Here is a 27,907-nt window from a genome sequence, read left to right on the forward strand (position 1 = left end):
AGCAGCCATGATTTCAATATAGCCCAAATACCCCTCACCCTTGTTGATTGCATAGTTTCTATCGGACAACTACACTAAAACACACCTCTGTGTGCGTTCATTTTGATCTTATGACAGTCATGTTCTCATTAGTCCTAAAAATATAATTTAATGCCATTATGAATGTTGTAGCAATGCACAAATGCATCCTGACAGATAGTGTTGTTACTAGTGATGGGAAAATGAAGCCTCGTGAATCTTTGAGGCTTTCTTTCTATATTTGTGCTGAAAAAGATTTAAAGCTTTGAAGCCTCAGCCCCAGTATGAACAGTGACATCTGGTGGTTAACTGAGTTCAAGACACACTGACAAGAGTGCAAGTGAAGCAGCACTCACTGTTTCAGTCTCATGTCACCAGTAAAAAAATCAGAAAAATCTGTGTTTATTATATTCTGCTAAGGTCCTTGTCTATTTATACTATTTAATGAATACACAATCAAATATTAAATAATGAATTTATTTCTTAGAAGAGACTTTGGCACTGTGCCAGCAGTAAGTGTTCTGTGGCATCTCTAAATTAAGAGTATGGCAGTATAATGGCAGACTTAATGTGCAAACACACTCATCCACACACAAGACAAATTCCAGATTTAATTTAAGGATAAATATAACTTGGCAGATTTAGGATTTAGAGAGTTTTTTGTTTTTTTTTTTAAAAAAAAACAAGTTTGAATCCGAAACACTGGACTAAAAAGACTTACCAGAGATATTTCCTGCTGCAGCTTTACAAGTGGTGATGGGGTTTGGATGAAGACCTAAAGGTCTTGTTTTGTTTAGTCTTTGTGTTTCTTTTTATAAGTTAAGTTTTATTTACCAGTTGTTTAGGTGAATAATATGGTACATAAGGATTGCTAATAAACAGAAGTGAGGTGACAAAAGGATTTTTCTTCAAAGGTTTTTTTCAAAAATAATATATTTTCTGCCGTGGCAGGCTTCAGTCAGCTCCTCTTCCAGCTCACCACTTCCTAAGCTCTGGAAAATATTCTCTCACATGCAACCGATGATGCTGGAATGCATAGATATTTTGAGGCCAGTTTCCACAATGTAGCATAAAGTGTCCTGAGTGCTGCCCAGTATGTGGGGGGTCCTCTGATCTTGCCAGGTGTGGCTCTCTCATATACAGTACCTATGAGACAGTAAAAAAGGTTACTTAGGATGGAAAAGAATAATGTAACTTTCAGCAGTATCGGGTGAATCTACAACGTACAGTGTGGCGCTGGCAGATGCACTACTTATGTGTTATTGAGATTCTACATGGCTGTCCAACAGTGCCCACAAGTTGTAGTTTTCACTGGCTGATGTAGTTGCTCGCTGTGTTAAGTCAACAACTTCTGGGGTCTCATGGCTCATAAGGCCAGCACACTCCCGTTTCAGCCTTTCTCCAGCTGCCTGGGCATTACTTGGGTTGGTAAACTCAACCTCTTTAAAATGAGGATCCAATATCGTGGCCAAAGACATGGATGTGACTTTTTCGAGGTTATCTTTGTTGATCTTTAACATAATGGCTAGTGTAGCACTGATTCCATGACCCATTTGGGAACACTGTCCTGCAATAACATGCTTAGCAATCATTTATAAGGGGAATTGCCTTGGACCCTGACACCCGCCTCTCCTCAGAGAGCTCTACTGTTGCCTGATTAAATGGCCTAAGAACTGATAGACATTGATTTATTGCCTCCTACTCTTTAGCACTGAAAGATGTTCTGTCAGTGCTCAGAGATGCCAGTGCTGCCCCCAGTGGTTCTCTCTGCTCATATAGGCATTGAAACATCCCATAGGTGCTGTTTCATCAAGTGCTCACCACTTGTACAAGCTTCATTTGAGGGATACCCATATTAGATTGCATAGCACACATCTTTTCCTTCGCAGTTTTGCTTGATTTGAAGTGTCCCACAATTTTGCGGGCCCTGCTGAGCATATCTTCAATCTCTGGGGTTTGGGAAAGGGATTTCCTCACAATGAGGTTTAGCATGTGTGCAAAGCAGTAAATGTGTCTAATGTTCAGCTGATTTACACCAGCTACAATGTCGTGTGCCCCCATCAGTGTCCATGCCACTGACTTTGTCAGATATTTCCCACTCAGCCATTAACTTAGCAGTAACTTCGGCTATACGAGCTGCTGAGTGGGTCAGGGGAAAGTGTTGTACCCCTAAAAGTAAAGTTGCCAAATATAGGCTCTCAGTTACATAGTGGTATGTAAGAGGGAGATATGCATCCGTGTTAATGGATGTCCACATGTCTGATGTCAAGTTAACTGCTGTAGCCTGCTTTACTTCAGCCATTGCTTTCTTTCTGGTGGTGTTATATCTTGCTCCCACCATTGCCTTCACAGCTTCTCTATTGGGAATGGTGTAAGATGGATCCAGGATTTTAACAAAGTGTCTAAATCTTTCATCCAAAACCATGGAAAAAGGACGGCCATCCTTTACTATCATTTCCACTAAGACCTCATCCAGCCTCTGTGTTCTGGACATGAGGTCATGTATCTGTTAGGTTCCTTTATGTTTTGATGAATTTAACATTTTATTAATATATATTTTTATTGTTAGATATATTCATATATACTAATTTTATCCTACTGTGGAGAAATAATTAGCTTTATGTCAGGGTCTCCAGCAACAACAGGACTATCATCATGCCTGGCACATACAGTGCATCCGGAAAGCATTCACAGCACAACACTTTTTCCACATTTTGTTATGTTACAGCCTTTTTCCAAAATGGATTAAATTCATTTTTCTCCTCAGAATTCTACACACAACACCCCATAATGACAACATGAAAAAAGTTTACTTGAGGTTTTTGCAAATTTAGGTTTTGGTCTGGTTTCTCCAGAGATGTTCAATCGGATTCAAGTCTGGGCTCTGGCTGGGCCACTCAAGGACATTCACAGAGTTGTCCTGAAGCCACTCCTTTGATATCTTGGCTTTGCGCTTAGGGTTGTTGTCCTGCTGAAAGATGAACCGTCGCCAAGTCTGAGGTCAAGAGCGCTCTGGAGCAGGTTTTCATCCAGGATGTCTCTGTACATTGCTGCAGTCATCTTTCCCTTTATCCTGACTAGTCTCCCAGTTCCTGCCCCCCACAGGATGATGCTGCCACCACCATGCTTCACTGTAGGGATGGTATTGGCCTGGTGATGAGCGGTTCCTGGTTTCCTCCTAACGTGACGCCTGGTCAAAGAGTTCAATCTTTGTCTCATCAGACCACAGAATTTTGTTTCTCATGGTCTGAGAGTCCTTCAGGTGCCTTTTGGCAAACTCCAGGCGGGTTGCCACGTGCCTTTTACTAAGGAGTGGCTTCTGTCCGGCCACTCTACCATACAGGCCTGATTGGTGGATTGCTGCAGAGATGGTTGTCCTTCAGGAAGGTTCTACTCTCTCCACAGAGGACCTCTGGAGCTCTGACAGAGTGACCATCGGGTTCTTGGTCACCTCTCTGGCTAAGGCCCTTCACCCCTGATTGCTCAGTTTAGATGGTCGGCCAGCTCTAGGAAGAGTCCTGGTGGTTTCGAACTTCTTCCACTTACGGATGATGGAAGCCACTGTGCTCATTGGGACCTTCAAAGCAGCAGAAATTTTTCTGTAACCTTCCCCAGATTTGTGCCTCGAGACAATCCTGTCTCAGTGGTCTACAGACAATTTCTTTGACTTCATGCTTGGTTTGTGCTCTGACATGAACTGTCAACTGTGGGACCTTCTATAGACAGGTGTGTGCCTTTTCAAATCATGTCCAATCTGAAATTACCACAGGTGGACTCCAATGAAGCTGCAGAAACATCTCAAGGATGATCAGGGGAAACAGGATGCACCTGAGCTCAGTTTTGAGCTTCATGGCAAAGGCTGTGAATACTTATGTAATGTGCTTTCTCAATTTTTGTATTTTTAATAAATTTGCAAAAACCTCAAGTAAACTTTTTTTACGTTGTCATTATGGGGTGTTGTGTGTAGAATTCTGAGGAAAAAAATGAATTTAATCCATTTTAGAATAAGTCTGTGACATAACAAAATTTGGAAAAAGTGATGCGCTGTAAATACTTTACGAATGCACTGTAGGCGTCTCACCATGGTGTGACGATGCGGGTTCAGCTCCATGCTCCCATCGCTGTTCGGGAGCCCTTGAAACCAACACCGTTGGTAATGTCACCGATGAGATAGACAGTTGAGGCAATAACTATTGAGCAAGGGGATGGTTCAAAAAGTGCAAATTGCTTTTATCAAAAAGATCAAAACAAACAAAGTGTTTAATAAATAGTGCTGTGCAGTTCAAAATTTTTCATTAAATAAATAATCCATAAAAACAAACGTGGAGGTTAAAAAATACACAAAAAAAAAAACAATCCTTTAAAATCGAGGTTAAAACGTTCCTTAGGAAGCAGACTTTAAAACCAAGAACAAGCCCGGTGCCTTCTTTTAACTGGTGACTCCTCTGCTTCTCCCTGTCCAGGCTTCGCAACAGGGGAGCCACTCTACCTGCAGCTGACCTTCACACCACTACAGATCTGGTGGCGTCCCGATCCCTGGCTTCGGTTCTGCTCCCTCAAGACCGAGACTTGGGAATTCCTCTCACGGCCAAGGCTCTCATGTAGAGGACACCACATCCCAAATCCTGACTCCCGCTGCCTTCCGCGGCCCCATGCGGAGTCACCCGTCTCCTTCTTTGGTCACTCCCGCTACATGCTGGCTCAGCGGAAGCGACAACAACAACTACGCCCACTCGCTTGCTTGCTCTCCTGCACTGACTTGCTTGCTCTCTCGCTCCCTGTAACCTCCGTTCTTTCCGTTTCCTTTTTTTTTTTTTTTTTTTCTCTGACCTCTCTCTGCCCGACTCGCCCATATTTTATATTGTGAGGGGCCATAGTAGCTGCAGCACATTAGCCACGGGAACAGTCATGGATGTGGGCAGTTCCTCACCTGCGCACTAGGTGAGAAATGCCCACACCGCAGATTGCCCTCTGGCTTGCTATGGCCCAACGCCCCCTCACTAAGCTGCCGCGAGTGCGGTCACATTTATTTAAAAAACGGCCTTTGCTCAGCGAGCTGTGGACCCATAACACCACATATGGATGACGTGTTGTTGATGTAACACAACTCTTGCGTGCACAGTAAACACCACCCCTACACTGAATTGTAGAATTGAGACACAATAATTTTTAAATTTCATTTAACAGTTGTAATAAGAAGAGACAAGAGACATGGCAAGGTTTGGGGCAGCCACCTTTATAATTCAGTATCCTGGCTTCAAAAGTAAATGCTTTTCAGTTTTAGTCAAGTTTACAAGACCAAGTCCAAAACAGAACTGAATTCCAGTGAAAAGGTGTGAGGCTTTATAGGAAGTCTGGGGGAAGTGATATCTTCCTTGGGGCCAGGACCGAAAGTGATGTCGTCCTTGGGCCCGAGACTGTAAGTGATGTCATCCTCGTAGCCGGGACCAGAAGTGGGGTGTCCCGAGTCGAAGCGGTGGCTCCTGGTGGGATTTTCCGGGAAAGGTCTGCAGGGAACTTAGAAAGAGTGTTAGTGCACCCCGCCACCCCCTGGTATTATCATTCATCTCCAAGCCCTTCAGCTGCCTCCTATTCACACGTGTGTGACACAGTGTAAGAATAAGATTTTAATCAGAATATAAAATGTAGACCATAAGGAGATAACATATTCTACCTTATTCGGTGGTATGAGTGCTCCAAAACTTTTGAACGCCGTTTTCCGCTGTTAGTCGCCATCTGTCACCAAAGCTCTCCAAATCTCTCTCTCTTCACAACCCAACATTGTTGAATGAGAATGATGCATTTTAAATAGCCTGCCTGTTAATCCGACGAAACGCTGACAAACCAGTGAAGCGCACTGTGAAGCACTGATGATGTTCGAAGCATCAAATGTCATGGGTCACGTGACAGCGGTGTTTTGACACAAGCTCCGACAGAGTGATTCGACTCACTACGCTTCAGATTGACTGACACAAAGCTTCGACGCTTCGGTATCATTTTCCCATCTATAGTTGTTACCATAGTGATGTAAACAACAAAAATAGATCAGGGCATTTAGATAGAAATGCTATCATACATTACAAACCATAAGTGCCCTAAATGGTAAAGAGAATCTTAACAGGGTTTATGGAGTATGCTTGTGGAACCTGGCACACATGAAAGAATTTTGTAATGTGCCTATGGTAGGCTAGAGCAGGGGTCATCAACATCAGTTCTGGGGTCCCGCTGTGGCTGCAGGTTTTTGTTCTAATCAGTTTAAATTTTTAATTGGACACCTGGGATAATTAAGTGAACTGTTATTTGCCAGACTCTGTGTTGTGGGACAAATGCAGAAATTAGAAAACTAAGTTTTGTAAAAAAAAATATATATATATATATATATATATATATATATATATATATATATATATATATATATATTAAAATGTACCAAGCAGTTAATGGGAATGATGTATTTTTTTTCTTTTTAACAATATTTTCATCTTGATTTTCATTCTATTTTTTGCCGGGTGCTCTAATTGTTTAATTAATCCATTATTGTCTAATTAGTGGGTCTAATGCTGCAGTAGTTGTAGCTTTCATGATTCCATGTTTGCCTGGCTGTCTGCTCTGCTCGTTTTTAATTGTCATTATTAAGATACGATAAAGGGAGCAAACTGCACAGAGAAAGGGCAAAATATAATAAAATCAACAAAAGGTTGTTAAGCATTTAAATCTCCAGCAAAAATGGAAATATTCCTAAATGTCTTATAAATGTAAAACATGCTGTGGTACTTTCTTAATGTAGAATAAGAGAAGAGAAAAAAAAGTACCAGCTAATTAATTGAGATCGGTGTTATCAGGTGTTGTCACTGATTAGGAATCTGGTTGGAACAAAAACCTGAAACCACAGTGGGCCCACAGAACCGACGTTGATGACCCCTGTTAGAGTATCAACAACATATTATACATTCAGGAACAGAAGAAAAGTATAGCATGGGAATGATTTTATCGTTGGATAACAGGTTCCACACTTCTGGGCTCCAAATTTAATTCAGTATCTTCTGGGCAAAAGATGCGAGCCATAGTTCCACATCCACTTTCATTGCATATGGTACAGCACAAAACTTCAAAGCAGTCCGAGCGCTGCTGGTGCTTCAGTTACGTTTGAAGCTTCGGACATCATCACTCACATGGCTGAAAAGCTTTGACACAAACTTTAAAACAGTGAGCTTCATTAAACCAATACAAGCTTCCAAGAAGTGGTGTCAACAGTCTGATTCTTAGCTTTAGGCTAGTTTTATATTGTTGGTTATTGCAGTAATCAGTACATCTATATTTAATTGCTTTGGATTTAATAATAATAATTATTAATAACAATAAATTACATTTATGTAGAGCATTTGTAACCTATTTAAAAAGCAATTTACATAGACAGTGGGGAAGCACTTCAACCTCTACTAAAGTGCAGCCTATGAGTGCAGGGATGAGTGAGATAATTAGCCAGTTAGGGACAGGGGATGATTAGGGAGCCAGAATGAACTGGCAAAGTCATGATAGGCAAATTAGCCAGGACATTGGGGAACACCCTACTCTTTTCACAAGATGCTCTAGGAACTTTTATGACCACAGAGAGTCAGGACCTCGGTTTTAGATCTCATCTGAACAACGGTGCCAGATTTTAAAGCACAGTGTCCCTGTTGCTGTACTGGGGCATTGGGACCCACATACAGACCACAGGAAAGTGCCCCCTGATGGCCTCACCTACGCTTATTCCAGCAGCAACTCAAACTTTTTAACTAGATGATGTGACCCCTAGGGAGCATTGAAGCACCCCAAACCCCAAACACAACCTCACAGACACAAGTCCCAGTTTAAATAAAAGGGTTTATTCTCACATCTATCTGTTCAAACAGGTTCAACAATAACATAAACACAAACACAATTGTTCTCTCTCTTTTGTTCTTCTCCACACCTTCCCAGCAAGCTTTGTCCTTCCTCCACACCTGACTCCAACTCACCTGGATGAGGTCGGACTGCTTTTTTTATCTATGATCCGGGTGCACTTCAGGAGCTAGAGCACAGCTGGATCAAACAGAAGTCCTTGAGAGTAGGGATTATGAATCCTGGGAGCTCCCTCAGCGACTGCCCCTTAGGGTTGCACCATGGAACTACAGGTCCCAGCATGCTCACTGGGTGTTCGTGTGGGAATAATACATCTAATGTACCAGGGGAGAAAATATTCAGCAGAGCTCATCTTTTCTGGCCCTTCCATTGCACTGACCTCCTGGATGAATATGAATCCTTTATCAATCCTTGCTAGGATGGCAGAACATATGTGCAATCCATTACAATGATCTCCCATCCAAATGTTTCCAGGGGGATGATAGAAGGCAAAATGGTTATAGGATATAGATATACATATAGATATAGGGTAAAGGATATCTCTTAAAATTTTTGGAGAATGATAATGTTTGGGAACTATCTGTTGATTTAAACATCTGTGATATGAGTATCCCATTTTAAGCATAAAGGGGTGTTTACAAAATGTTATGAGGTGTAAGGTTTGATTATGTATGCTTCATGGCAAATTATTAGGTGATCTGGGGCTGCACTATCAATTTGGTATTAAATGCTTTGATTTTGCTCTGATTTACTTTTTAGTGATGGCATATTACGAAGGGGAGTCAAGCTAAAGTTACAAAATGGGACTTATCAAAAAATGGAACAAACCTTTACAAAATATTATTAATAATAATACAATTTATTTGTGCGTTGGCGCTCAAGGACACCGAGCAATAGACAAAACACAGATTATAAACAAAACTAAAATACAAAAATTAAAATCAGACAGAGCAATTGTAATCAAAGAGAAAAAGAAATGAGTTTTAAGTTTAGATTTAAAAAGTGAAGATGATTCAATATTTCTAAGTTCAGATGGTAGTGAGTTCCAGAGCTGGGTAGCAGAGCAACTGAATGGTGGTAAGAAGGACGAAGGGGACAGTCAACTGGATGGAGGAAGAGGATCTAAGGGTGCAGGAGGGAATGGCAACATGGAGGAGGTCAGACAGATACAGAGGGACGAGGTTGTGGAGAGCCTTAAAAGTTAGTAGGAGAATTTTGAATTGAATTCGGAACTTAACTGGAAGACAGTGAAGCTGCTGCAAAACGGGAGTGATATGGTGAATAGAGGGGGTTCTAGTAATGATGCATCGGGCAGCTGAATTCTGGACCAGTTCAAGCTTTTAAAGAGATTTGTGAGAAAGACCAAAGAAAAGGGAATTACAATAATCCAGACTAGAAGTGACAAGACTATGAACAAGGATAACAGTGGTGTGGGGAGTGATGGAGGGGTGAATACGATTAAAGTTACGCAGGTGGAAATATGCAGACCGGGAGATGTTGTTGATGTGGGACTGAAAGGATAAAGTACTGTCAAGGATGACACCTGTGGGGAAGGGGAGACAGAGGAATTATCAATAACAAAGGAAAAATGATCAGTTTTGGATAATGTTGATTTTGTACAAATGAGGAGAACCTCAGTTTTGTTACTTGTTATTTAATTTAAGAAAGTTTGAAGAAAACCAGGATTTGATTTCTGCTATGCAGTCAATAAGTGAGGAAGGTGGAAAGGAAAAAGTAGGTTTGCTAGTGAGGTAGAGCTGGGGGTCATCAGCATAACAGTAGAAGATAATGTTATATTTACGAAATATATTACCAAGGGGAAGGAGGTAAATAGCGACGGTAGAGCCCACCTGAAGTAACAGTGGTGGGTTGGGATGTGAAAGTTTTAAGTTGAACAAACTGAGTGCGACCTTAGAGATAGGATCTGAACCAACCTAGTGGAGTGTGGGTAGCGCCAAGCGAAGATAACCTATTGAGAGAAGTAGTGTGACAAATTGTGTCGAAGGCTGCACTCGAATCAAGGAGGATGAGAATAGGAATTAAACCAGAATCAGCTGCCACGAGGAGGTCATTAGTAATTAGTCCTGTTTCTGTACTGTGGAGGGGGGACGAAAACCAGACTGGAACTGTTCATGTAGATTATTTGGAGATAAATGAGAATGAAGTTGAATAGCTACTATTTTTTCAAGAATTTTGGAAATGAAGGGTAGTTTAGAAATAGGACGAAAATTACTGAAATTAGTCGGATCGGCACCAGGTTTTTTCAGTATTGGTGTTATTGTAGAAGTTTTAAAAGATGAAGGAACGGTACCAGTAGTGAGAGAAGAGTGGATTATAGCAGAGATAATGGGGACCAGAAAGGGGAGGCAGGCTTTGACCAGGTGGGTGGCTTAGACTTACAAACAAGATCTGAGATTTCTGAGAAAGTAGGAAGCTGTAAAGAGGACAATAGGTGAGTTGGTGGGGGAAAGTCAAATGAAATACTGGAGGAATCTGTACAGAGAGACTGGTGTATCTTCTGGTTTATTTAATTAAAAATGGAGATAAGGGAATTGCAAAAATCAGTTGAATAAAGGTGAGAAGGTAAAGAAACTGGGGGTTGTGTGACATTATTAAGCAGTGAAAACAATGACTCGGTGTTACCTTTATTGGAAGAAATAATGTGAGCATAATAGATAGATTTGGTTTGGGCAATACAGTCATACAGTAGATTCTGTCATTTCTCAATGTATTCTCCATCCTTCTCAATACACTTATCCTGTATGCATGTATTCCAGCAGAATAAAAGGAAGGGAGAGAGGGACTTTATGAAGGGCAACTGTGTTTCTTTGCCATAGTTTTACTGTTAAGAGAGCCAACATACATATTTCTCTCCCTCTAGGTTAAGTTTTAATTTCCCCTTGGGGACAAATGAAGTATCAGTATATTTTACTTTGTGGTAGAAATTTAACATTTTATTAAAGAAAGAAACATCCTCTAACAGGGCAATTGAGTAATCAGGTAGGAGAAAAGCTGCTCATTGCATCTTTTAATGACTCCTCGGCAAAATGCCTTGGAGGGAGCATTCAGTCTGTTAGAGCAGGGTCAGCATGGTCTGAGAAACAAGGGATATAAACTGTTGAATTAACATACAGTGTCAAATCAATGCATACATTTTCTGCTGATTTCTTAGTCATCCTTCAGTACATTTTATATATACTGGTACATTTTTTTTTTACTTGACCATCTCAGTATTTTTCCTAAACCAAATCTTATATTTCAGTGTACATTTTGTTGTTAACTTGGCCTTTATTTGGTTTCCCACATTAATTAACTCTTCATATATCCATCCATTATCCAACCCGCTATACCCTAACTACAGGGTCATGGGGGTCTGCTGGAGCCAATCCCAGCCAACACAGGGCGCAAAAGCAGGAAACAAACCCTGGACAGAGGAGAACATGCAAACTCCATGCAGGGAGGACTCAGGAAGGGAACCCAGGTCTCCTAAATGCGAGGCAGCAGCGCTACCCACTGCACCACTGTGCCGCCCCAAGCTTCATCCTCTGTTTCAAAATGTTCTATGGAAATAAGTTTTACTTTGTTGTTGCTGTAGTGAGTGTTTAGTAAGCAGTTACAATTATTTGGACTTTTGAAACAAAAACCTGTTGATGACGATGAGTCATCAGACTGTTGTTGAGGTGGACAAGATCAGTTGCAAGTGGGCAAAAATGTAGCAAAGCTGTAAGCATTTAATACAGTTCAGAATGAATTAAGTATGGTTTCACAGGCATTGAAGAAACTGATATTAAACCACTTCAGTGTGTAATATGTGCTGAAAATGTAAGCAATGGTACAAAGAAACTACAAAACTGTTCCACCATTTGAATCCAAATGCAATGATTTTGTTGGTAGGTCTGTAGTCTTTTTAATAGTTGAAATTAAGAAAGAAAGTAATAGAAACTTATTGAATCGATGATAAAGCTAGCCTAAAAGTGTTCCTACCCAGTGCAGCCATGATAGCTCCATTGAGTAAGAAAATTTGGGGCATCATCCCATTTATTGTCCACAGACATAAAAAAAAAAAAACACTTTTCGACGTGTGCTTCCTGATATGTGGGTTATTAAGGTTAAACAAATGATGTTTTGTTGTGCTCCTTAGCCTTTGTCGCAGTGCTAGCGGAGCTCTGTCCAGCGGGTCTCTCATGCCAGTAATGATGCCTCTTTCAGGGAGGCCTGGGTTTTTATAGCGGCTGAACTTAAAAAGGGGCAGTGTTAGTTACCCTCACAGGGAGAGTGCAGTGTTAGCGATAGAGCACCTCTCATCCTGGTGGGTTATTATATACCTGGGCTGAGCCTGTGAGGAGGTCCTTCAGCTTGTATGCATGACAAAATCTTATTTTATATCTCTAAGAATTGCTCAAGCAAAAATCCTTTTACCATAATAATAATAATAATGATAATAATAATAATAATAATAATAATAATAATAATAATAATAATAATAATAATAATAATAATAATAATAATAATTCTTTATATTTATATAGCACTCTTCTCACTACTCAAAGCACTTTAGTTAGTGTAGAGCCACTTCATCGACCACTATTGTGTAGTATCCCCTTGGATGCTACAATGGCGGTCATTTTTGCACCAGTACACTCTCCACATATTAGCAATTAGGTGATGAAATGATGAGAGAGAGACAATTAGATAGAATGGATGATTAGGGGGCCAGAATGACCAGGCCATGGAAGGCAATTTAACCAGAACATCGGGAAACACCCGCTCTTTACGAAGGATATCTAGTGATCTTTTATGACCACAGAGAGTTTGAGCTTTACATCTCATCTGAAGGACAGTGACATTTTCAAAGCACGGTGTCCATGTCAGTACACTGGGGTACTGAGATCCACTCTCAGATGACGGGGTAAACGCCTCCTTCTGGCCTCACCAGCACCTCATCCAGCATCAACCCAAGCTTTTCCTGGTTGGTCTCCCATCCAAGTACTGAACATACATAGCTTCAGGTGGAGGGCCTGTTCTGAAGTGCAGTTGGTATGGTTTTATAGGCAAAGATTTTATTTGCCATGTGTCCTTGACATAACTCATGAAATGGTGGGAGAGAGTCTTCCTGAAAAAATGACATCCAAACCCCTTTCAAACAATAAAGTTACATGAGGGGTGGAGGCTATGTCTTTAGACATAGAAAATCAATTGATATTAAAAATGAAACAATCAAAGTGGTTTTCTGTTCAAACTGATGAGTCCACTAATGCACCAGACACACTAGTGTACATTAAAGACATTGACTTTGAAAAGCTTTGTGCTTGTGAAGTAGATATGGCTTTACTCAAAGTACCAGGCCTTGAAACCGGTGATTAAACTTTTAAAGCCTTAAATAGTTATGTACAAAAATAAAAATTCATCTTGGACTAAATGTGCTGGTTTGTGCACTGATGGTGCTGATACATTGATAGGGTAGAAATTTGGAATTACAAGTTTAGTTAAAAAAGAAACAGGTGAAGATTTACAGATAACCCATTGAATTGCCAGGCAACATAGTTACTCTGAATTTCTTGGTATTCCATCCATACGCATAACAGGATTAAAATAATTAAACATCACAATATAAAATATCTATAATGGGCTGGTGCCCTGTATAGGGTTTGTCCCTGCCTTGTGCCCTACGCTAGGTGGGAAAGCTTCCAGCAATCCCCTGTGACCCTGTTCAGGAGTAAGCCAGTTAGAAAATAACTGACTGAATATACAATACATTACACCATCAAGACATTATATACAGTACAGGTGAAAAATACATCACTTCGCTCGCCAACCCCCAGTTCAATGTAACATTTTCGTCTGTGATATTTAAAGGTAAGTTAAATGTTTTGTGAGCTGTTTTACCATATGGAAGAAGAATTGCTGCTATACCTGTCCATGCTATCAATGTAATGTTTTTTTAATAGCTGTTTGCAATAATGGAGTAAATATTTATACAAAAGTGTTTTTCCTGTTCCACCTGGTCCATCTATGAAGAATAATAGCTGTTTAATTTCTCTGAGGAGACTTTTTTGAATTGTGTCAAAAATGGATCTTTAATCATTGTTTAATTGTGATATATTTTTCTATGGTCTTCCACTGTTACATCTTCATCTGCTTTTATCTCTTTCTTTATCTCTGATTCGTTAATTTCTTGTGGAAGTCCAAATTGTTGCATCATTAAATCTTCTGCTTCTAACAATTCTTTGATGATTGAAAGAGCTGTTTGTTCATTTGACTTTTCGGATAATGGTCTTTTGAATGCTTCTCATAATTGTAAAGCATCAACTTCACCTTTCATAATTAAGTATACGAAGAAGTGTCAGGCATCATTACAGACATGGCATCAGACATCATTTCATACATATAGTCGTCCGATTTACATAATCCTGAAATTCCATAACAGAAATAAGTTTCGAGTTTGGTATTTTTCCATCCAGTCATTTTAGCTCTAGACCGTCCTCAAGAAACTGTGACACACAGACACACACCCATCATCAAAATATTGATTTTTTTTGGTATCATGGGACCCTAAAACATTGACATACGTTGACAAACTGAAGATTCAAATTTTGAATCTAAAACTTTCGCTTCTTCTCCATAGATGATAGATTATGGTGGGGGAGGGTGCAAAGCAAAAAGTGCTTGCCTGTTATGTTAGAACAACCACTTTATATTAGGACTAGACATTAAGCCCGTTACAATAACTGGCACTAGAAAAGTAGTGCATAAACATTAGTAGGAACAGTCCATATTAAATGGCAAGGGACCTTGTATGTGGCTGTAATATGCGTCACTGTATTGTGTGCCTTTAATTTTCTCTCTCAGTAATACTGGTTTGTATTTCCGTAAAATGCCTGTAATTTTCTCTGACAGTAATACAGTGGAACCTCGGTGCACGACCATAATCCGTTCCAAAACTCTGGTTGTACCCCGATTTGGTCGTGAACCGAAGTAATTTCCCCCAAAGGATTGTATGTAAATACAATTAATCCGTTCCAGACCATACAAACTGTATGTAAATATATATTGTTTTAAGTTTTTAAGCACAAATATAGTTAATTATACCATTGAATGCACAGTGTAATAGTAAACTAAATGTAAAAACATTGAATAACACTAAGAAAACTGTGAACAGCAGAGAAAACTAACACTGCAAGAGTTCACGCCATAGCGCTATGAACCGCTCGCTAAAAACACTTTTTTAATGAGTTTTAAGCACAGGGAAAAAAATGAACATCTGAAAAATCCGTAATTTAATAAACCACCAAGAAAAGTAACATTGCAACAATGCACGTGGGCGCCTGTGTGTGTGTGTGCCTCTCTCTCGCGCACCTGTGTGTGTGTGTCTCTCGCGCGCCTGTGTGTCTGTGTCTCTCGCGCACCTGTGTGTGTGTGTCTCTCGCGCGCCTGTGTGTGCCTCTCTCTCGCACACCTGTGTGTGTATGTGTCTCTCTCTCTTACATGCTTGTGTGTGTGTCTCTATCTCTCTCGCGCGTGCCTGTGTATGTGTGTGTGTCTCTCTCTCGCACACCTGTGTGTGTGTCTCTCTCTCTCTCTTGCATGCCTGTGTGTGTGTCTCTCTCTCTCTCTCTCTGCACAGGGAATGCACACGGAAAGACTGAACACGTGAGACCCCGCGCATGCGCACTTCACCAGAAGACACACACACGGACACCTGGACACACAAAGGGATTTTATTAAAAAGATTAATGAGATCATATACTGTATATAACATTTAACCTTGTGCTTTGTTCTGTTATAACAATTTTCATATAAGAAGTTTAATTATGTAAACTGCATTTTAGACTTTTATTTATTAAGTACTTTTAGAACATTAGAACAATTTAGATGAGAACAGGCCATTCAGCCCAACAAAGCTCATCAGTCCTGTCCACTTAAGTATTCTAAAATAACATCAATTCAAGTTTGGAAAGTACTTAAAGTCCTACTGTCTATTTGGTCACTTTTTCCAAGACGCCTGCTTCATACAAACACCAGCAAAATGAACCAATCACAATTTCTTTTTCCTCCTCCAAAAAGAGTGTTGCCCAATGTCTACCTACTCTGACTCAATATAACTGAAGCAGCAAGCTTCCTTTTAAACTAAACCTTGGAACCTGGGCCATGCAGAAACCAGGACAGTCCTCCCAACAGGGCTGCATTTCCAGCCTCCAACTCTCATGCCACCCTGCAGGTGCCCTGATTGGGTTTAGCTCTGAAGAACACTGCCACTAGCCGTATGGGGAATCTCCCGATGAGCCCATTCAACCGATACTGAGGCTGAGCATGAATCTTTCCTTTATCCCAGCCAGGATGCCTATCCTTACTCTCTGGCATCTACAATGGAAAAATGGTCTTTAAATGTAAAAACTTTGTGAATCGTTGTGTTAGTCTTACATGACTGGCCGTGATGAAGACTTGGGACTCTCAAAATGTGATGGTCTCAGAGACATTAAGACTCAATGGTTTCTTTAATCAGATTCCTGTCGACATCAGGTCTTGATGCTTGAAGATGCAATAAAGCATTATTGTCAAATTATGACAAATTACCTGAGATTTATTTTCTAAAAAAGTGTAATAAGCATGTACAGTAATATGTGAGTTTGCTTGCTTACATGTAAAAATGTTGGAAGCCTTTGTGCTTCAATGTAATGATTTTTTTACAATTCTAATAATGTGGGTAGATGTTCTTTACAAATATAAAGACATCACAAAGTTTATAATATGATGCAATTTACAAAGAATTAAAAATGAAGCAAAATGAAGTACAAATCTGTTTTTATCCACTAGACGGCAGGCAGCCCTTAGAGAGAGAGAGAGAGAGAGAGAGAGTCTGGGAGTATTTACTACTGAGCCACAGCTGTGAAGAAGCTGATGTTTAAATCCCTTATTTATTTATTTATTTATTTATTTTCTTTAGTTTATGTTAATATTTTTACCTTTGTTAATTATTTCTATTATTCTGCTTTTTTTTTATTATTATTTTTATTTTTTTGTGTACTATTACGTCCATGTATCCATGCCCATGTTTTGATGTTTCTTGTGCTTTGTGGGTGGTTTCCCAAAGAGTCGGGGCCACCTGTCCATATACAAACTAAGGAAATACACAATTCCTTGTGGTACACTGGCAGTGGTGAATTCTTGAGATTGCAGCCTATCTATTGCTGATTTTTTGGATTTCAGACCTTATGCTGTTTTTGACTTTGTGTTTTTGGGACTTGTTTGCCTTGGATTGCCTTTGTTGTTTAATATAATTTTTTCTGAGCCTTTTGCACTCCTCCGAGATTCTTGTGCTACAGAACATTTTGGAAAATAAATCTTTTATTTTATAAAGATCCTTTGTCTGCCAATTATGTTTTACAAGCTGAAGGATTATTGATCCTGCAACTTGTGAATTTTTTTGCAACAGTTTTTGGAACTTTGTGCTAAGGAACTCTCCAGGACAACAGTCCCATACAGAAGCTCAATTTATCTCTTAATAAGGTAGGTAAGATCCGAGGAGATGACCCAATAGAATTTTAGATATACAGTGTGGTCCAGATCTAATTATGCAGATCCAGATCGTCTGGATGACTTTGATTTATGCGGAGATGATTCCAGTTCGGCGCAAAGACGATTCTTCATGTCACCAGTTCGCACACTTCTTGATGGTCTGGGATTTTTCGAGTGATTTTCTATGTAATAAACTTAATAAGTTATAGCGTAACTAAAATTGCATAATTAGATCTGGATTACCCTATAGTATTCCTTTATTTGGGAGACATCATAACCCAGAAGTCATCACTTCTGCTTCACATCTCCAAGAGTCTAGGACTTGAATCTAGCAATACCTAAATGAATTTTGCATGTTCTCCAGTGTCTATATGTATCATCCAATGTCTAGGCTATGTTCTAGGTTAATTTTCAACTCTAAAGTGGTTGGGTTTGAATTAATTTGGCTGTGTGTGTGTGTGTAACTATGTCCTGTAACTGACTAATATCCCATTTACTCTAGAGCGAAGTCCTGCTTTGTGCCCAGTGTTGCCAGTATAGGCATAAGCTATACCTAGTAGTAAAAAAAAGGGATCTAATGAAGAAATTGGTAAAAGTGAAAAACAACAAGCACAGCAGACCTCCAGGACTGTAACTGAGGACCTCTGATCTACAAAGGAACTAAACTTTATATTTGATGAATGAAAGCACCAACAAGGTGGCACGGTGGCGCAGTGAGTAGCGCTGCTGCCTTGCAGTTAGGAGACCCGGGTTCGCCTCCCGGGTCCTCCCTGCGTGGAGTTTGCATGTTCTCCCCAAGTCTGCATTGGTTTCCTCCCACAGTCTAAATCATGCAGGTTAGGTGCATTGGCGATCTTACATTGGCCCTAGTGTGTGGTTGTGTGTGTGCCCTGTGGTGGGTTGGCATCCTGCCTTGCACCCTGTGTTGGCTGGGATTGGCTCCAGCAGACCATCGTGACCCTGTAGTTAGGATACAGCGGGTTGGATAATGGAGAGAAGGAATCTCTAAAAGGCATAGAGTTAAACACCAACTATCATTATCAACAAGGACTAAGTTCTAATTAGGACACTGCGGCCCTCCAGGACCGTGATTGAGGACCCCTAAACTACATGATGAGCCCCATCTAAATGATAATATGTGGCTTCCCCTGAAAAGCATTAGAGAAAGAGGTCTTATTTTAGGAGTGTGTTATAAACCACCCAATGCAGACAGTAATTTCAACACTCATCTTGTTAGTAATATTAAAAAGGAAAAGATTACAGGGAGATATTATAGTCATGGGGGACTTAAATTATCCAAATATTAACTGGGATAACCTTGCAATTAAGGGAGCACAAGAGTTTTTAGAAGTAATCAGTGACTGTTTTTTAGCACAGCATGTTAAAGCACCAACACGGGGTGAAACCTGTCTGGATTTAGTACTATAGAACTAAAATATAGCAAACAAGGTTTTAAAATAAACATAATGGCAAATAATATATCATTTTAATGACATAGTTCTGTATAAGTCAAAATAAAAATCTCTAACATATAAAACACCAAGTCCAAGGCTGGGCAATATAATGGATACTTACTGACAATAAGAATAAGAAGCTCTCGCTAAACTAATTTTGCTCATTTTTTAAACACTCGGAATGCTAAACAAATACATCAATCCAGTCACCTGAGTCTGTCTCTTTCGGAAATCACTCAAAACAAAAGTAATGGGACAGTCATGTGATAACACTAGTCAGGAAGTGATGAGTCGGATCCAAAAGAAGGAGATCAGCAAGCACCATGCTGCATGAATCTAAAATGTCACAACACAATAGCCACAATCATCACACCCCTCTGACAATGTCACTTAGACAAAGCCATTTATAAAATCACCGGGAATGATTTAACGATGTTTTTCACACAACTTAAAGTAGTTACTGTGGGGCACAGCCTGTTTCAGTAACTATGTGGAGAAAAGAGAAGAGTGGAAGGAACAAACTCCAGGTAAAGAATACATTCCTGAAAGGTGGCATTATGACAGCAGACTTGACAACAATAAAAAGAGTGTTGCCCTCTCTCGAGTAATGATGTCCAGTTGCACAATCCTCCAGATTTAAAGGGGCAGAGCACAGAGTAAAGTACATCCTCATGCAAACTAAATAAAAAATAACTGAAATCGTTAAGCAACATCAGACTGAAATGAGTGTCATTGGCATTTTTTTTGTAAATGTTACTCACTTCAGATATGTTCAAACAGTGCAGATCAGTGGTATCAGCTAGGGATGAGTCCCACATTCAGTGAGCTGGCATTCCTTCTCTCACCAGCAGCAGGGTACCTACTGTATAAAAACAGCAAGCGAGCATGCAGTGTCCTAGAGAGAATGCTATCTAGTACAGCAACGGGAAGCAGTCCTTTTAATGATAGCGAGCCACCTAAAAGAGCAAAGAAGAGAATAAAGAGGAATTGATACTTTTCATTATGTGCCCAGCTTTTCCTAAAAACCAAATTAATTTATCAGTCTCCAAGCTTACTTAGTCTGAGATGGGTCAATATTCTTCAAGAATGTCTAATCACAGCACAAGCTTCAAAACTGATCACTAAATAATACATTAGAAAATTAAAACAATCTAGAAGAGAACAGGCCATTCTGACCAAGAAAGCTTGCCAGTCCTATCCACTTATTTCTTCCAGAAAAAAATCAAGTCAACTTTTGAAAGTCCTTAAACACTTATTGTCTACCACACTACTTGGTCGCTTATTTCAAGTGTCTTCGTGTAAAGAAAAACTTCTTAATGTTTGTGCGAAATTTACCCTTAACAAGTTTCCAACTGTGTCCCCGTGTTCTTGATGAGCTCATTTTAAAGTCACTGTCCCGATCCACTGGACTAATCCCCTTCATAATTTTAAACACTTCAATCAGGTCACCTCTTAATCTTCTTTTATTTAAACTGTAAAGGCTCAGCTCTTTTAATCTTTCCTCATAACTCATCCCATGTGGCCCTGGAATCAGCCTAGTCGCTCTTCTCTGGACCTTTTCTTGTGCTGCTATGTCCTCTTTTTGGCCTGGAGACCCAAACTGCACACAGGACTCCAGATGAGGCCTCACCAGTGTGTTATAAAGCTTGAGCAGAACCTCCTGTGACTTGTACTCCACAGATCAAGGCGCTATATAACCTGACATTCTGTGAGCCTTCTTAATGGACGAGTGGTCATAGATATAAATAATTGCTGGAGCTAAGTATGTCGTATGACTTCATCCCCATTTTGCATGTAAAGGCTCAGGAAAGCCAACTGGTAGCAAGGTCTCTTTTCTGTTACAGCTTTGGAGCAGCAAACAGGGTCAGATTTAAAAAGCCATCATACAGAAAGGTATGAGCAACTGTATATCCATAAAGGACATTAATAGTAATAAACTGAGGATCGCCCATGATTATCTGTAATTTACTTTATGACGGATAAACTAGAGATCTATTATAGTAGCAGATGTGAAGTATGGTATGCAAAAATGTGTGAAGCTTTGCAGATGCTAACAGAATGCAAACTTAATGAGCTTAATGTCTTGCGCCCTGTACTGGTTGGGATTGGCTTCAGCAGACCCCCGTGACCCTGTGTTAGGATATAGCGGGCTGGATAATGGATGATTGGATGGATGTGTGCCGTGCCTGCATTGATCACAATAACACCATCCCTCCAAAATGAGTGCCTGAAGTACCACACGATTCATCCAGCTGTATTTCTGTGGGCCATTGAAACAGGGTGTTTAAATGAATCAATGCACATAAAGCAACCAGCATGGAAGAAATTACAGAGAAAAATAAAAAAAAACTGTCTTAGGTACCGATCTGTTGGCTTTTGGACTTCTTTAATATTTTCACTGTGGAAAAACGTACTGCAACTCATAGATCTGGCTGTAGTGTTCAACAAGTAAGTATTCAGTGTATTTAGTATTTACTATTAACTATACTGTGTTTGCACGCTTGCTTGTCTGTTAAGATCACTCAAGAAATTATCTGAAGCACAAAGAAACCAAATAAGAAAAAAATTGCAATGTTGTCATTTTTTTCTTAGATACAAAGTGGACTTTCCTGTTGTCCTCTGTCAAAGTAGGGAAATAGAGAGCATTCTGGGAAATGGAGAGCATCAATTTTGAAGCATATTTTGATGAAAGGTGGCAAAGAGGAAGCACATGTTTAATGAAAGATTTAAAACAGCTGACAAGGGGAGTCGTAGAAGACAAAGGCGATGCCCAGATTGCCAGTTTCAGTAAACCAGTCAGTATATTTTTATTGTGCAGGTTACTTAAGGTAAATGAATTGGTGAGGATAAATTGGTGTCTGTGTGCCCGCCTTGTGGTGCTCTGGCAGCCTCTCCTGGTGTTGGTTCTGCCTGATGTTTGATAAGCTTATTAGAAATGCATTACCCTTTTAAACAGCCATTTCACTCATAGTCAGTAGGTGGCAATGCACCACAGTAGTAAGAGAATTTTAAAATTCATGCACAGTTTTACATTTTGATCATTTTTGGCACACGAGAACTGCTGAACAGTTGGCTGGGCGAAGGCTTTCAAGTAATATTGAGGATTATATTAAAGAAGGCAACGTGAGTCATATATTACAAATGAATTATTTTTGTAGTTTGTCCGTGATGGCGGGTCTTCACAGCAGTGATGCATTATGAAAGTTATTGAAGCTTGTGTTTCTGTTCTTTTAAGTTTTCCGTAAACATTTTAGATATTAAATTAAGTGTTGTGCATATGATATCTATTTTCCTGTGAAAGGGGAATGAACTTTTAGAAGATAACATTAAATATTATGGGTCTTTTTACGCACCAAACATTTTAAGGCATATGATTAGATGTATGAGTAGGTTAGTTGAGGACTGTTAAACTAGGGAATACAGGGAGTTAAGGAAAGGTAAGGGTTAAAACTGTACATGAAGGAACAAACGGTGTAGAAATAAAAATAAATAGTAATGTAAATTCAAACCCAGAATTTAAATGTAAAACTAAAATGAGTAACGCATTAAAAGAGCTTAACTTAAATTCAGAATTATGCAAGTCTTCTTCACCTAGATCAGGGGTCCTCAATCACAGTCCTGGAGGGCCGCAATGGCTGCAGGTTTTTATTCCAAGTAGTTTCCTAATTAGAAGACAGTCCATGCTGATAATGAAACTTGGTATTGAACTGTTTGGCTTGTTAACGTTTGCATTTATCTAAGAGATGTCTGAATTGCACTGTAGAGTTTCCTTCTGTGAGAACATTATCATCATGTTTTGTGGACCAGAAGAGATTTAAATTTACTGGTCCTTCCAATTCCCCTCTATTTATTAATTTCTAAACATTTTTTTTATCTCAGAGACAGAGAGAGCTGCTGGTTTATTGGTTATCTGCCTCTCATTATTAACTAATGTCTGATTAAGAATACAGGCAACAATTAAAACTTAAATGCAGCTGCTAAAATCTAAAATAGGCAATTAAGTGTTCTGAATGGCAATTGGCAAGAGAACTCAAATTAAGCCCAAAAAAGTATTGCTTTAGTAGTAAATAAAAGGGGGTCTAATGAAGAAATTGGTAAAAGTGAAAAACTGCAAGCACAGCAGACCTCCAGGACTGTAACTGAGGACCTCTGATCTACAAAGGAACTAAACTTTATATTTGATGAATGAAAGCACCAACAAGGTGGCACAGTGGGTAGCGCTGCTGCCTCGCAGTTAGGAGACTCGGGTTCGCTTGCATGTTCTCCCCTTGTCTGCGTGGGTTTCCTCCGGGTCGCTCCGGTTTCCTCCCACAGTCTAAAGACATGCAGGTTAGGTGCATTGGCGATCTTACATTGGCCCTAGTGTGTGGTTGTGTGTGTGCCCTGTGGTGGGTTGGCATCCTGCCCGGGGTTTGTTCCTGCCTTGCACCCTGTGTTGGCTGGGATTGGCTCCAGCAGACCCTCGTGACCCTGTAGTTAGGATACAACGGGTTGGATAATGGAGGGAAGGAATCACTAACAAGGCATAGAGTTAAACACCAACTATCATTATCAACAATGACTAAGTTCTAATTAGGACACTGCGGCCCTCCAGGACCGTGATTGAGGACCCCTGAACTACAAATGAGCCCCATCTAAATGATGATATGTGGCTTCCCCTGAAAAGCATTAGGGAAAGAGGTCTTATTTTTGGAGTGTGTTATAGACCACCCAATGCAGACAGTAATTTCAACACTCATCTTGTTAGTAATATTAAAAAGGAAAAGATTACAGGGAGATATTATAGCCATGGGGGACTTAAATTATCCAAATATTAACTGGGATAACCTTGCAAATAAGGGAGCACAAGAGTTTTTAGAAGTAATCAGTGACTGTTTTTTAACACAGCATGTTAAAGCACCAACACGGAGTGAAGCCTGTCTGGATTTAGTACTATAGAACTAAAATATAGCAAACAAGGTTTTAAAATAAGCATAATGGCAAATAATATATAACTTTATTAACATAGTTATGTATAAGTCAAAATAAAAATCTTTAACAAATTAAATACCAAGTCCAAGGCTGGGCAGTATAATGGATTCTTACTGAAAATAAGAATAAGAAGCTCTCGCTAAACTAATTTTGCTCATTAGTTAAATACTCGGAATGCTAAAAAAAAAATACAGTAATCCATTCACCTGAGTCTGTCTCTTTCGGAAATCAATTAAAACAAAAGCAATGGGCCATTCTGTTCAATAAAGCTTGTTGGTCCTATCCACTTATTTCTTCTAAAATAACATCAAGTCGAGATTTGAAAGTCCTTACAGTCTTACTGTCTACCACACTACTTGGTCGCTTATTCCAAGTGTCTATCGTTCTTTGTGTAAAGATAAACTTCCTAATGTTTGTGTGAAATTTCCCCTTAACAAGTTTCCAGCTGTGTCCCCGTGTTCTTGCTGAACTCATTTTAAAGTCTTAATCCACTGGACTAATTCCCTTCAACATTTTAAACACTTCACTCAGGTCACTATTTAATCTCCTTAAGGCTCGGCTCTTTCTGTCATTCCTCTTTGTTCATTCCCTGTAGCCCTGGAATCAGCCTAGTTGCTCTTCTCTGGACCTTTTCTTGTGCTGTTATGTCCTTTTTGCAGCCTGGAGAACCAAACTGCACACAGAACCTCCTGTGACTCCACACATCAAGGCACTATATAACCTGACATTCTGTTAGTCTTCTTAATAGACGAGTGTGTATGCATTGTCACGCACGAGCGCATGGGGAGCAGTTTAAAGACTCAGAACTTATCGCGTCAACCCATGCCGAGGGACAGCGGCGGCGCACTAACCTTTCTCTTTTTATCTCATCAGCCAGAACAAGGACTCGCCGCCGTAATAAAGCATGATGTGAATGAAAGACGCCATGCTTCCATCACCCATCATCTATCTCACCATTTCTGTTCAATTTCCTGTCCCCCTGTATAAATGTTCCCTCATTTGATTGTTTCTTTGTCCGTTGTGACCATTTGTTGTACTATGGAGATATTACTCGTTTTGTTGCAGTAAACCGGAGCGGAAACCCCAAAAGTTTATCCTGTCTCACTTGCTTTCTTCACAGATTGGCAGGATAGAAACCCGAAGATGACAGATGGGCAGGACATAAATGCTGTGTTAAATACCCTGGTAACTGAACTCCAGACCCAGCCGGGACACCTTGGAGGACCGGAAGTGGGCGTCCTCTTAATTCTTCCCCCCAGAACTTCCTGGTGTGGTGGAAGTGCTGAGGTAACAGGTCCCCAAGGCATTGGGGCGCCTCCTGGTGGTGACCACGTGCCCCTACAGGGTGGGGCTTCCATGCCCTCAACCCGTGGCCCCCAGAGCAACCAGGAAGGCGGCCCCCATGTGATCCAGGGTCATTGCCCCTGGCATCCCTGACAACATGTTTAATGAAAGATTTAAAAGAGCTGACAAGGGGAGTTGTAGAAGACAAAGGCGATGCCCAGATTGCCAGTTTCAGTAAACCAGTCAGTATATTATTTTTATTGTGCAGGTTTCTTTCTGCAGTCCAAACACATGCAAGGTAAATGAATTGGTGAGGCTAAATTGGTGTCTGTGTGCCCGCTTTGTGGTGCTCTGGCAGCCTGTCCTGGTGTTGGTTCCGTCTTCTGCCTGATGCTTGATAAGCTGATTAGAAATGCATTAACCTTTTAAACAGCCATTTCACTCATAGTCAGTAGGTGGCAATGCACCACAGTAGTAAGAGAATTTTAAAATTCACTAACAGTTTTATATTTTGGTCATTTTTGGCACACGAGAACTGCTGAACAGTTGGCTGGACAAAAGCTTCGAAGTAATGTTGAGGTTTATATTAAAGAAGGCAACGTGAGTAATATATTACAAATTAATTATTTTGTAGTGTGTCCGTGATGGCCTGTCTTCACAGCGGTGTTGCATTATGAAAGTTATTGAAGCTTGTGTTTCTGCTATTTCAAGTTTTCCGTATACATTTTAGACATAAAATTAAGTGTTCTGGATATGATATTTATTTTCACGTGAAAGGGGAACGTACTTTTAGAAGATAACATTAAATATTATGGGTCTGTTTATGCACCGAACATTTTAAGGCTTATGGTTAAATGTATAATTAGGTTAGTTGAGGACTGTTTAAACTAGGGAATGTAGGGAGTTTAGGAAAGGTCAGGGTTAAAACTGTACATGAAGGAACAAACAACGGTGTAGAAATAAAATAAACAGTAATGTAAATTCTAACCCATAATTTAAATGTAAAACTAAAATGAGTAACGCATTAAAATAACTTAACTTAATGTCAGAAGTACACAAGTCTTCTTCAATTAGATCAGGGGTCCTCACTCACAGTCCTGGAGGGCCGCAGTGGCTGCGGGTTTTTATCCCAACTCGTTTCCTAATCAAAAAGCAGTTCATGCTGATAATGAATTTTGGTATTAAATTATTTGGCTTGCGTTCATCTAAGAGCAATTTAAATTACACTGTAGAGTTTCCTTCTGTGAGAACATTATCCTCGTGTTTTGTGGACCAGAAGAGATTTAAACTTACTGGTCCTTCCAATTCCCCTCTATTTATTAATTTCTAAATTTTTTTTTTTATCTCAGATACTTCATGGTAAGCACATGAGCTGGAGAGTTGCTGGTTTATTGGTTATCTGCCTCTCGTTATTAACTAATTTCTGATTAAGAATACAGGCAACAATTAAAACTTAAATGCAGCTGCTAAAATCTAAAATAGGCAATTAAGGGTTCTGAATGGTAACAGGCAAGAGAACTCAAATTAAGAACAAAAATGTATTGCTTTTGTAGTAAATAAAAGGGATCTAATGAAGAAATTGGTAAAAGTGAAAACCTGCAGGCACAGCAGACCTCCAGGACTGTAACTGAAGACCCCTGATCGACAAAGGAACTAAACTTTATGTTTGATGAATGAAAGCACCAACAAGGCATAGAGTTTATCACCAACTATCATTAACAGCAATTAGGACACTGCGGCCCTCCAGGACTGTGATTGAGGTCCCCTGAACTACATGATGAGCCCCATCTTAATGATGATATGTGGCTTCCCCTGAAAAGCATTAGAGAAAGAGGTCTTATTTTAGGAGTGTGTTATAGTCCACCCAATGCAGACAGTAATTTCAACACACATCTTTTTAGTAATATCATAAAGGCAAGTTTACAGGGAGGTATTATAGTCATGGGGGACTTAAATTATCCAAATGTTAACTGAGATAACCTTGTAAATAGTGGAGCGAAAGAGTTTTAGAAGTAATCAGTGTCTGTTTTTTAACACAGCATGTTAAAGCACCAACACGGAGTGAAGCCTGTCTGGATTAAGTACTATAGAACTATAATATAGCAAGCAAGATTTTAAAATAAACACAATGGCAAATAATATATAATTTTAATAACATAGTTCTGTATAAGTCAAAATAAAAATCTCTAACATATAAAACACCAAGTCCAAGGCTGGGCAATATAATGGATACTTACTGACAATAAGAATAAGAAGCTCTCGCTAAACTAATTTTGCTCATTTTTTAAACACTCGAAATGAAAAAAAAATACAGTAATCTAGTCACCTGCTTCTGTCTCATTCGGCCATCAATCAAAACGAAAGCAATGTGACAACACGAGTTGGGAAGTGATGAGTCGGATAGAAAAGAAGAAGATCAGCAGGCACCGCGCTGTTACTCTGCAAAATGCTGCATGAATCTAAAATGTCACAACACAATAGCCACAATCACCCCACCCCTCAGGCGATGTCGCTTAGGCAAAGCTATTTATAAAATTATCAGGAATGTTTTTACAATGCTTTTCACACAACTTAAAGTAGTTACTGTAGTACACAGCCTGATTCAGGAACTATGTGGAGAAAAGAGAAGAGTGGATGGAGCAAGCTCCAGGTAAAGAATACATTCCTGGAAGGTGGCATTATGACAGCAGACTTGACATAAATTAAAAGAGTGTTTTCTTGGTCTAAAGCTGACACGACTGAGGTTGGAAGGAGCCATGTAACATGGAATTTAACTCTGT

The 27,907-nt window shown here is 39.8% G+C and overlaps 1 long non-coding RNA gene across 1 annotated transcript; it reads right to left on the bottom strand.

Annotated features, from left to right (window-relative positions):
* Positions 1 to 582: 582 nt before the first annotated feature.
* LOC120514859 lies at positions 583 to 27,907 on the bottom strand. The gene is made up of 3 exons (XR_005630528.1): positions 27,454 to 27,907; positions 19,634 to 19,828; positions 583 to 1,164 (listed from the first exon to the last, which is right to left on the bottom strand). It is a non-coding gene; the product is annotated as an uncharacterized LOC120514859 (long non-coding RNA).

Source organism: Polypterus senegalus, chromosome 1, assembly GCF_016835505.1.
Source record: "Polypterus senegalus isolate Bchr_013 chromosome 1, ASM1683550v1, whole genome shotgun sequence".
Lineage (NCBI taxonomy): Eukaryota > Metazoa > Chordata > Cladistia > Polypteriformes > Polypteridae > Polypterus > Polypterus senegalus.